Source organism: Protopterus annectens, chromosome 6.part0 (assembly GCF_019279795.1).
Source record: "Protopterus annectens isolate FY-2018-M chromosome 6.part0, PAN1.0, whole genome shotgun sequence".
NCBI lineage: Eukaryota > Metazoa > Chordata > Ceratodontiformes > Protopteridae > Protopterus > Protopterus annectens.
In genome coordinates, this window is record NC_056737.1 from 1,022,245,288 (window position 1) to 1,022,257,573 (window position 12,286).

Sequence of the window (12,286 nt, forward strand, 5' to 3'; positions counted from 1 at the left end):
CTGTGGGATGCTACAGGTTGGTTGAACAGCCCACTTCACACATAGACATGGCTCCCGTGAGATGTTCGTGGACATGCTTACAAGCCTACTGTGGGATGCTACAGGTTAGTTGAACAGACCACTTCACACATAGCCATGGCTCCCGTGAGACGTTCATGGACATGCTTATAAGCCTACTGTGGGATGCTACAGGTTAGTTGAACAGCCCACTTCACACATAGCCATGGCTCACGTGAGATGTTCCTGGACATGCTTACAAGCCTACTGTGGGATGCTACAGGTTAGTTGAACAGCCCACTTCACACATAGCCATGGCTCCCGTGAGACGCTCGTGGACATGCATGCCTACTGTGGGATGCTACAGGTTAGTTGAACAGTCCACTTCACACATAGACATGGCTCCAGTGAGACATTCTTGTACATGTGTACAAGCCTACTGTGGATGCTGCAGGTTAGTTGAACAGCCCACTTCACACATAGACATGGCTCCAGTGAGACAGTCGTGGACATGCTTACAAGTCTACTGTGGGATGCTACAGGTTAGTTAAACAGCCCACTTCACACATAGCCATGGCTCCCGTGAGACGTTCGTGGACATGCTTACAAGCCTACTGTGGGATGCTACAGGTTAGTTGAACAGCCCACTTCACACATAGCCATGGCTCCCGTGAGACGTTCGTGGACATGCTTGCAAGCCTACTGTAGGATGCTACAGGTTAGTTGAACAGCCCACTTCACACATAGCCATGGCTCCCGTGAGACGTTCGTGGACATGCTTACAAGCCTACTGTAGGATGCTACAGGTTAGTTGAACAGCCCACTTCACACATAGACATGGCTCCCGTGAGACGCTCGTGGACATGCGCATGCCTACTGTGGGATGCTACAGGTTAGTTGAACAGCCCACTTCGCACATAGACATGGCTTCAGTGAGACGTTCATGGACATGCTTACAAGCCTACTGTGGGATGCTACAGGTTAGTTGAGCAGCCCACTTCACACATAGCCATGGCTCCCGTGAGACGTTCGTGGACATGCTTACAAGCCTACTGTAGGATGCTACAGGTTAGTTGAACATCCCACTTCACACATAGCCATGGCTCCCGTCAGACATTCGTAGACATGCTTACAAGCCTACTGTAGGATGCTACAGGTTAGTTGAACAGCCCACTTCACACATAGACATGGCTCCCATGAGACGTTCGTGGACATGCTTACAAGCCTACTGTGGGATGCTACAGGTTAGTTGAACAGGCCACTTCACACATAGCCATGGCTCCAGTGAGACGTTCGTGGACATGCATACAAGCCTACTCTGGGATGCTACAGGTTAGTTGAACAGTCCACTTCACACATAGCCATGGCTCCTGTGAGATGTTCGTGGACATGCGTACAAGCCTACTGTAGGATGCTACAGGTTGGTTGAACAGCCCACTTCACACAAAGTCATGGCTCCCGTGAGATGTTCGTGGACATGCTTACAAGCCTACTGTGGGATGCTACAGGTGAGTTGAACAGCCCACTTCACACATAGACATGGCTCCAGTTAACATAAGTGGACATGTGTACAAGCCTATTGTGGGATGCTACAGGTTGGTTGAACAGCCCACTTCACACATAGACATGGCTCCCGTGAGATGTTCGTGGACATGCTTACAAGCCTACTGTGGGATGCTACAGGTTAGTTGAACAGACCACTTCACACATAGCCATGGCTCCCGTGAGACGTTCATGGACATGCTTACAAGCCTACTGTGGGATGCTACAGGTTAGTTGAACAGCCCACTTCACACATAGCCATGGCTCCTGTGAGACATTCGTGGACATGCGTACAAGCCTACTGTGGGATGCTACAGGTTTGTTGAACAGTCCACTTCACACATAGACATGGCTCCAGTGAGACATTCTTGTACATGCGTACAAGCCTACTGTGGGATGCTACAGGTTAGTTGAACAGCCTACTTCACACATAGACATGGCTTCAGTGAGACGTTCATGGACATGCTTACAAGCCTACTGTGGGATGCTACAGGTTAGTTGAACAGCCCACTTCACACATAGCCATGGCTCCCGTGAGACGTTCGTGGACATGCTTACAAGCCTACTGTAGGATGCTACAGGTTAGTTGAACATCCCACTTCACACATAGCCATGGCTCCCGTCAGACATTCGTAGACATGATTACAAGCCTACTGTAGGATGCTACAGGTTAGTTGAACAGCCCACTTCACACATAGACATGGCTCCCATGAGACGTTCGTGGACATGCTTACATGCCTACTGTAGGATGCTACAGGTTAGTTAAACAGGCCACTTCACACATAGCCATGGCTCCAGTGAGACATTCGTGGACATGCATACAAGCCTACTCTGGGATGCTACAGGTTAGTTGAACAGTCCACTTCACACATAGCCATGGCTCCCGTGAGATGTTCGTGGACATGCGTACAAGCCTACTGTAGGATGCTACAGGTTGGTTGAACAGCCCACTTCACACAAAGCCATGGCTCCCGTGAGATGTTCGTGGACATGCTTACAAGCCTACTGTGGAATGCTACAGGTTAGTTGAACAGCCCACTTCACACATAGACATGGCTCCCGTTACCATAAGTGGACATGTGTACAAGCCTACTGTGGGATGCTACAGGTTGGTTGAACAGCCCACTTCACACATAGACATGGCTCCCGTGAGATGTTCGTGGACATGCTTACAAGCCTACTGTGGGATGCTACAGGTTAGTTGAACAGACCACTTCACACATAGCCATGGCTTCCGTGAGACGTTCATGGACATGCTTATAAGCCTACTGTGGGATGCTACAGGTTAGTTGAACAGCCCACTTCACACATAGCCATGGCTCCCGTGAGACGTTCGTGGACATGTGTACAAGCCTACTGTGGGATGCTACAGGTTAGTTGAACAGTCCACTTCACACATAGACATGGCTCCAGTGAGACATTCTTGTACATGCGTACAAGCCTACTGTGGGATGCTACAGGTTAGTTGAACAGCCCACTTCACACATAGACATGGCTCCAGTGAGACGTTTGTGGACATGCTTACAAGCCTACTGTGGGATGCTACAGGTTAGTTGAACAGCCAACTTCACACATAGACATGGCTCCAGTGAGACATTCTTGTACATGCGTACAAGCCTACTGTGGGATGCTACAGATTAGTTGAACAGGCCACTTCACACATAGACATGGCTCCAGTGAGATGTTCGTGGACATTCTTACAAGCCTACTGTGGGATGCTACAGGTTAGTTGAACAGCCCACTTCACACATAGCCATGGCTCCTGTGAGACGTTCGTGGACATGCTTACAAGCCTAATGTGGGATGCTACAGGTTACTTGAACAGCCCACTTCACACATAGCCATGGCTCCCATGAGATGCTCGTGGACATGCTTACAAGCCTACTGTAGGATGCTACAGGTTAGTTGAACAGCCCACTTCACACATAGCCATGGCTCCCGTGAGACGTTCATGGATATGCTTACAAGCCTACTGTAGGATGCTACAGGTTAGTTGAACAGCCCACTACACACATAGACATGGCTCCCGTGAGACGTTCGTGGACATGCTTACAAGCCTACTGTAGGATGCTACAGGTTAGTTGAACAGCCCACTTCACACATAGCCATGGCTCCCGTGAGACGTTTGTGGACATGCTTACAAGCCTACTGTAGGATGCTACAGGTTAGTTGAACAGCCCACTTTACACATAGCCATGGCTCCCGTGAGACGTTCATGGATATGCTTACAAGCCTACTGTAGGATGCTACAGGTTAGTTGAACAGCCCACTTCACACATAGCCATGGCTCCCGTGAGATGTTCGTGGACATGCTTACAAGTCTACTGTAGGATGCTACAGGTTAGTTGAACAGCCCACTTCAGACATAGACATGGCTCCCGTAAGACGTTCCTGGACATGCTTACAAGCCTACTGTAGGATGCTACAGGTTAGTTGAACAGCCCTTCACACATAGCCATGGCTCCCGTGAGAAGTTCGTGGACATGCTTACAAGCCTACTGTAGGATGCTACAGGTTAGTTGAACAGCCCACTTCACACATAGCCATGGCTCCCGTGATACATTCGTGGACATGCTTACAAGCCTACTGTAGGATGCTACAGGTTAGTTGAACAGCCCACTTCACACATAGCCATGGCTCCCGTGAGATGTTCGTGGACATGCTTATAATCCTACTGTAGGATGCTACAGGTTAGTTGAACAGCCCACTTCACACATAGACATGGCTCCCTTGAGACGTTCGTGGACATGCTTACAAGCCTACTGTAGGATGCTACAGGTTAGTTGAACAGCCCACTTCACACATAGCCATGGCTCCCGTGAGACGTTCGTGGACATGCTTACAAGCCTACTGTAGGATGCTACAGGTTAGTTAAACAGCCCACTTCACACATAGCCATGGCTCCTGTGAGACATTCGTGGACATGCTTACAAGCCTACTGTAGGATGCTACAGGTTAGTTGAACAGCCCACTTCACACATAGACATGGCTCCCATGAGACGTTCGTGGACATGCTTACAAGCCTACTGTAGGATGCTACAGGTTAGTTGAACAGCCCACTTCACACATAGACATGGCTTCCGTGAGACGTTCGTGGACATGCTTACAAGCCTACTGTAGGATGCTACAGGTTAGTTGAACAGCCCACTTCACACATAGCCATGGCTCCCATAAGACGTTCGTGGACATGCTTACAAGCCTACTGTGGGATGCTACAGGTTAGTTGAACAGCCGACTTCACACACAGCCATGGCTCCCGTGAGATGTTCATGGACATGCTTACAAGCCTACTGTGGGATGCTACAGGTTAGTTGAACAGTCCACTTCACACATAGACATGGCTCCAGTGAGACATTTTTGTACATGCATACAAGCCTACTGTGGGATGCTACAGATTAGTTGAACAGGCCACTTCACACATAGACATGGCTTCAGTGAGATTTTCGTGGATATGCTTACTAGCCTACTGTGGGATGCTACAGGTTAGTTGAACAGCCCACTTCACACATAGCCATGACTCCCGTGAGACGTTCGTGGACATGCTTACAAGCCTACTGTGGGATGCTACAGGTTACTTGAACAGCCCACTTCACACAAAGCCATGGCTCCCATGAGATGTTCGTGGACATGCTTACAAGCCTACTGTAGGATGCTACAGGTTAGTTGAACAGCCCACTTCACACATAGCCATGGCTCCCGTGAGACATTCGTGGATATGCTTACAAGCCTACTGTGGGATGCTACAGGTTAGTTGAACAGCCCACTTCACACATAGACATGGCTCCCGTGAGATGTTCGTGGACATGCTTAGAAGCCTACTGTAGGATGCTACAGGTTAGTTGAACAGCCCACTTCACACATAGCCATGGCTCCCGTGAGACGTTTGTGGACATGCTTACAAGCCTACTGTAGGATGCTACAGGTTAGTTGAACAGCCCACTTCACACATAGCCATGGCTCTCGTGAGACGTTCGTGGATATGCTTTCAAGCCTACTGTAGGATGCTACAGGTTAGTCGAACAGCCCACTTCGCACATAGACATGGCTCCCGTGAGACGTTCATGGACATGCTTACAAGCCTACTGTAGGATGCTACAGGTTAGTTGAACAGCCCACTTCACACATGGCCATGGCTCCCGTGAGACGTTTGTGGACATGCTTACAAGCCTACTGTAGGATGCTACAGGTTAGTTGAACAGCCCACTTTACACATAGACATGGCTCTCGTGAGACGTTCGTGGACATGCTTACAAGCCTACTGTAGGATGCTACAGGTTAGTTGAACAGCCCACTTCACACATAGCCATTGCTCCTGTGAGACGTTCGTGGACATACTTACAAGCCTACTGTAGGATGCTACAGGTTAGTTGAACAGCCCACTTCACACATAGCCATGGCTCCCATGAGACGTTCGTGGACATGCTTACAAGCTTTCTGTAGGATGCTACAGGTTAGTTTTACAGCCCACTTCACACATAGCCATGGCTCCCGTGAGATGTTCGTGGACATGCTTATAAGCCTACTGTAGGATGCTACAGGTTAGTTGAACAGCCCACTTCACACATAGACATGGCTCCCGTGAGATGTTCATGGACATGCGTACAAGCCTACTGTAGGATATTACAGGTTAGTTGAACAGCCCACTTCACACATAGCCATGGCTCCCGTGAGACGTTCGTGGGCATGCTTACAAGCCTACTGTAGGATGCTACAGGTTAGTTGAACAGCCCACTTCACACATAGACATGGCTCCCGTGAGACGTTCGTGGGCATGCTTACAAGCCTACTGTAGGATGCTACAGGTTAGTTGAACAGCCCATTTCACACATAGCCATGGCTCCCATGAGACATTCGTGGACATGCTTACAAGCCTACTGTGGGATGCTACAGGTTAGTTGAACAGCCCACTTCACACATAGCATGGCTCCCGTGAGACGTTCGTGGACATGCTTACAAGCCTACTGTAAGATGCTACAGGTTAGTTGAACAGTCCACTTCACACATAGCCATGGCTCCCGTGAGACGTTCGTGGACATGCTTACAAGCCTACTGTGGGATGCTACAGGTTAGTTGAATAGCCCACTTCACACATAGCTATGACTCCCGTGAGACGTTCGTGGACATGCTTACAAGCCTAATGTATGATGCTACAGGTTAGTTGTATGTTTTTATGTATCAGATTATTTTGATTCTCTTTTATTATTTATGTCAAACCTTGAATTTGGAGTTTATGTTGTAGAAGAAATAAGTACGGCTGATGCATTCAGTGCATTGTTGTGCCATGATTTGTACACAACTAGTAGATTCATATGTTTATACTAGACTAATGACCACCAGAGTCTTTACAAGTCCAAAATCATGTATAACTTTTAAATATTACTCTAATTCACATTAGTAGGAGGAAATGGATTTTCATCAGCATGGATTTCCTAAAGACTGACTGTAATGTCTGACATTATGGACCAACTGTAGTCTTCAGTGATTTACCAGAAGATGTAAACATTTTATAATGAGAAGCGTAAATAATATGAGGCAAAATGAGCGATATTTTAGCATTATGCAGGGCCGGCCTTAGGCATAGGCGAACTAGGCGACCGCCTAGGGCGCCGTACAGGCTGGCCTTGTAAAGGGCGCCTTATGTAGTTATTTATTTATTTTAATTAATAAAGTTTGCGCTCTTCTCTTGGCGCTGGAAGGTGGGACCAGAGGGCGGAGGGCGGGGGAGGGGACGAGAGTACCCTCCCACTTACAGCTGAGGGTTGGCTAGGAGGCTATAAAAAAAAAAAAAAAAAAAAACTTTAGTTGACGATGCAAGAGTCTTCTCCTTTAAGGAGAAACTTTTGTGCGGCATGACGCCAATGTCAACTAAATACGTTCTGCAGTTCAAGCGACGTGCACGTGATACACACACAACGTTGTGTTCCTTATAATGGGTACGTTATGTTTTATTACTTTATGGTATTAGCACGGTGTTTGTATGACTGAACTTAAGGTAGCTGTTAATGAAAATAGTGAAGAGAATTTTTTGTAGGCACCAACTACTGGTGTCTTCAGTTTTTAACTCGTGCACAGGTTATGGTTTCTAATTTTGAAAGCTGACTGCGAATGTCTTTGCATCCACAAGCAGAAAAAATGCACTATAACTGGAACTGGTGCATGTAATACTGTTGGCAGTTTTTCTTCTGTACAGAAGATTGGTTGCTTTCAAAACAACTCCCGGCTGTACAGTGTTCCGATCTTACTGTCTACTTTGCATGCCCTGTGCTCGGGTCATGGGTCATATATTTACATGTTTTGTGGCCATAATCACGACACGTGAATTCTATGTATACATATGGAGATTAGTTTGAATAGCGATCAAGTTTTTCCATTCTGAAAACAGTTAACACCTTTGTAGACTTTAACTTTTTTGGAATTAGTGTTCTGACTATGGGAATGAATGAATGTATTGCTCACCAGTGAGGTAAGAGCCAGTGCTGTCTCAAGTGTCCCTTGTTCTGTTCCGTTATTGTGCTATTTTTTTTCTAGGAGTACATGTGCAAAGACTTGTACAACAACAAACAGAATTTTTTGGGGTGGGGAGTGGAATGTTCTGCTGTCCCAAAGTGTCATTATGTTTGTTTTGTTGGTGGGAATAGACAGTAGTTAATAAATATAAATGTAATAGTTTTCCTGAATGATCAAAGCTGTTGACCAAGAAATGCTCATCGCATGTGGCTTACTACCAGTTTGACAACACCTGATATTTCCTGTACAAGAGATTGAGTTAAAAAAGTGGGGTTGTTAGGGTAAAAACCTGACTGGAATGCAAAAGCTGTTATACATTAATGCATGCACAGAAATGGGTCTTACTAATTAGTTACAATAGGGATCAGAAGTTGGAACTATATCACTTTAATGTCTTTATAACTTGTACTGTGGAACAGATGGAAGGAGAAGCCTACCTGCAAATTACAAAATGATATACAGCACTATTAGTCTGCAATTTAGGATGGAAAACATAAGGAAGAATATAACAGGATTGGATAAATTTGTAATTGTGCTAATTAGTGGTTCCTTTTTCAGATGAGGATGAGCAGAAAAGTTCTAATGCTATACAACTAAGTAGAAGGTGAATCCAAAAGTGTGATGCATGACTGCTTACAAGATAACTTTAAGAAAGGTATGATGTGGACAATTATGAACTTGTCTTGCTGTTGAATTGGTAGTATAATATATGGAACATGGGTACTTTGAATGCGTATCTCATAGGTTAGTACTAAGCTTAATGCCCTTGTGAGCCATTTTAAGCTTAGCCAATTATCCCTTGTGGGACTCAAACCCTGCACCTTGGGTTTGTAAGGCAAACACTTTAATCATTAGGCCACCCTCCCAACTCATCCATTGGATGCTAACAGAAATAGACCCATGACAGAAAGTAAATAACATGGCACATTTCTGAAATACTAGTAGTAATCAATTTCCAGTGAGTCATCCAAGTGTCCTGTAGTTAATTGCCCCTTATGTCAGCCACTGAGACTTTAAAGATATTGGCATAATACCAACAAATGAGCTCCACCCTGTATGTGAGTATTTACTGGCTGTCTTTCAGGACACTTGTGTTTTGTTTTTGGTTGATTCATTTTAGAGAGAGACTTACCAGAGATGTGAAACACTTTGACAGAAGGTCTGCCAAGCAGGTAGGTAGGTAAGTAGGCACAATAGTTACCAAAGACACAATTCTTTTCCTCAGAAAAGATGGTATTAAATTCTGGAATTTCAGCTTCTTACTTAATGGAAGATTACATTTTATGGAAGCTGGCATTTTAGGCCAAACATTTTTTTTTTATCTTGTAAAGCTTTAAGTTTGTTTACTTTAGTATTTTTTTATTTATTTTGATTTTTAATTAGAGGCTCTAAAATATTGGAATTGTGGGAATGACATGACGTTACACATGACAGTCATGGGTATTCCTGGTATTTCATAAAGCAAAATTTTCAATTAAAGACAATGATTTATGTATATTAACAGTTACTTGCCACATCCTATTCAAATAGGAGTGAATACAGTTTGTGTGATTTCAGTGTTCCATTTAGCTTCTATGGTATAAATCCTTTTCCGTAAGAAGAGTATGGCGGTATAATTTTGATAGGCAAATTGTGCATCTTAGTTCTTAGAACAAAGTTCTTTGGGTGATGGACTCTGACCTGGTGTTTTGTATAGCTGATAGGTGTGTTCTGATATGGTTTTGAAGCATATGTTTGTCAATGCTGCAAAATGTAACCATCTGGTTTGTCACCTGTTGTAAGCTGCCTATGGAGTAAGTTCTTGACCCATTACCAACACTAAATCTAAGCCAAACAGTAACAATTAATCTGAAGTAGGAGATTCATTTGTCAGCAACCTGTGGGGTATGGATCCGATCGGATCCGAACCGGCAATAGTTTCCAGCTTATGGATCCGAGCTCCTAGCTCCTCCCCTCACCCATAATGCCCTGCTCACCCTCCATGACCTCAGATCTAGTTTGCCGCGCATGGTGGAAGGCTTGATCCTTGAGCTCCTTAAGCTAAGTGCTGTTTTTTGAATATTAAGTGTAAATTTTTTTGCTAAAAATTTAATATTTGTGTGAAAGAGTTAGGTTCCCCTTTGTTTTATATACTTTTGGTATAATTCCCTCTCCTCGCTGGTTGCGTAGTGTGTGCTTGTATAGTGTCTCTTTGGGGCCTGCGTGTGTGTGTGTTTAGTCTTTCTGTTTTAAATCTTTTTTTTTTTTTTGTTAAAAAAAAAAAAATGTCCGAGGCCCCAAAGCCTATCTTTTCTAAATGTACCGAGTGTGGCCATAGTCTCTCTCTGGCTGATGGCCACACTCGGTGCGTTCGATGCCTTGGGGTTGAACACCTCACTTCGGGCTGTACTATCTGTGCAGCGTTCAACCCCAGGGCATTGAAAGAGCGGAAGTCAAAGCTGGTCCTGGTGGGACTTTTGCCTCGGACTCGGCTTCGGCCTCCGCCCCTCCAGTAGTACCTACCCTGGTAGTTTCTACTGTTCCTGCCCCTCCTCCTCCACCCGGGACTCAAACTCCCGCTAAAGGGTCGGAGGAGAGGGAGGCCAGGAAGAGGGAGCGGAGGGAGAAGCACCATAAGCGGCGGGCCGAGACCTCAGTCTCGCCCCCAGCTAAGCAGGCTTCCCCTCCGGCTGCTTCAGCTACTGGATCTCCTCATCCTTGGCTCCGGTCACCTTGTTCCTCCCCGGGCCCCGAGGAGGAGACCTGATCTCCATCGAGGCTATCGAGGCGGCACTCAAGGCCTACCTCGGTAGCCTCTTCGAGATCCACCTGTAGCCTTTCTGATGCTGATCTGGACCGGATGATGCGAAGGTTCATCCAGGCCCAGATGCAGACGGAGTGGTCCTGCCTCCCCTCTGGGGAGCTCGACCCCATTTTTCAGCCCATTGCTCCTTCTCAGCCGCTATCCGGGCTCGGAGCTGAGCCGTGCAGCCTTGGAGCCGGGAGTGGGTCGGCGCCAATAGTACTGGGTACCGGATCCGACTCTGCCCTCAAGTCTGTCGGATCCGTAGGCTTATTTGTGGGTGTTATGCCTTTTGCCTAAAATAGACCATGCATGTCAAAAATGGTACTTTTTTCCAACTTAACAGAAGTAAGAGGAGGTGCAGAGCCAGGACTTTTTTGTGCAAAACAGGGTCCTTTGAGGCTACAACCTTCCATGTGAGTAATAGCAGACTTACCTCTGCATAAAACATAAATGTTGACCAATGTGCATAAGCAGCCCTCAGGCTGCACTTGCAGTTTAACTATACTGCAAGGTATCTGTTACAGTATGATTTTTCATGCATTTAAAAATTGAAAACTGGAGTGCTTTTGGTGGGAGTGACCCATATGTGGGCGTGGCTCAAATAGGGGTGTTCCTTAAATATGGTGTGGGGTGGGGCTTAAGGGGCGTCACAGCAGTACTTCGCCTAGGGCGCCGTTTCAGCTAAGGCCGGCCCTGGCATTATGAAGTAGTTAATGACCAGCAATGTTGCTTTCTTATTTTTTCAGTCTAATGATGTTTCTTGTGATGTGGGTGGACAGTTATTTCCACAGATTTCCTTATCTATGTATAATTTTTATTTTGTTTTTTGGCTGGGTAGTTGTTGCAATCATAAGTTGTATATCAGATTGTATTGTATTATATTAGTGGGGTGTAGGCAGAGGAAGCATTTGTAAGGACAAGGTCATACATGTTATTTGTTTACTGAAGTGTGACTACCAGGAAAGTCTAACTGAGTAGGTGTCTGTTTTTATCTAAATAAAGTTAGGAAGTGAGTGAAAAGGGCAAGTAATGAGGTGTAAGGTATGATTAGGAACTTGTTCATATTTAGGAATATCATTATCCTGAGGCTGAACAAAAACCGAAACAGATTTTGGCGTTTATCTAACAGTGTAGTACCTCGTGGGTGGTACTGCGCAGGTTAGGGTGTGTCCATATTGATTGGCAGGTCAGCTCACATTTGAGTGACACTGAGTGTTCCCGTTTTGCCTGAATAAGTAACCTGCCTAATGTTGCACTCTTTGAATAACAATAACCGCTAATCATATGTAGGGTTGCCACCTTTTCAAATGCCCAAAGTGGGCTTAGTCTGTTTCTTATAACATTAGGTGTTTCAGATCCAGAGTTTTGTGCAACTATTACATAAAGTATAGGAAATAATTTTGCCCTAAAATCTCAGGACATTTGCCATTTTTGCAATTTTTTTGCAGGACACAA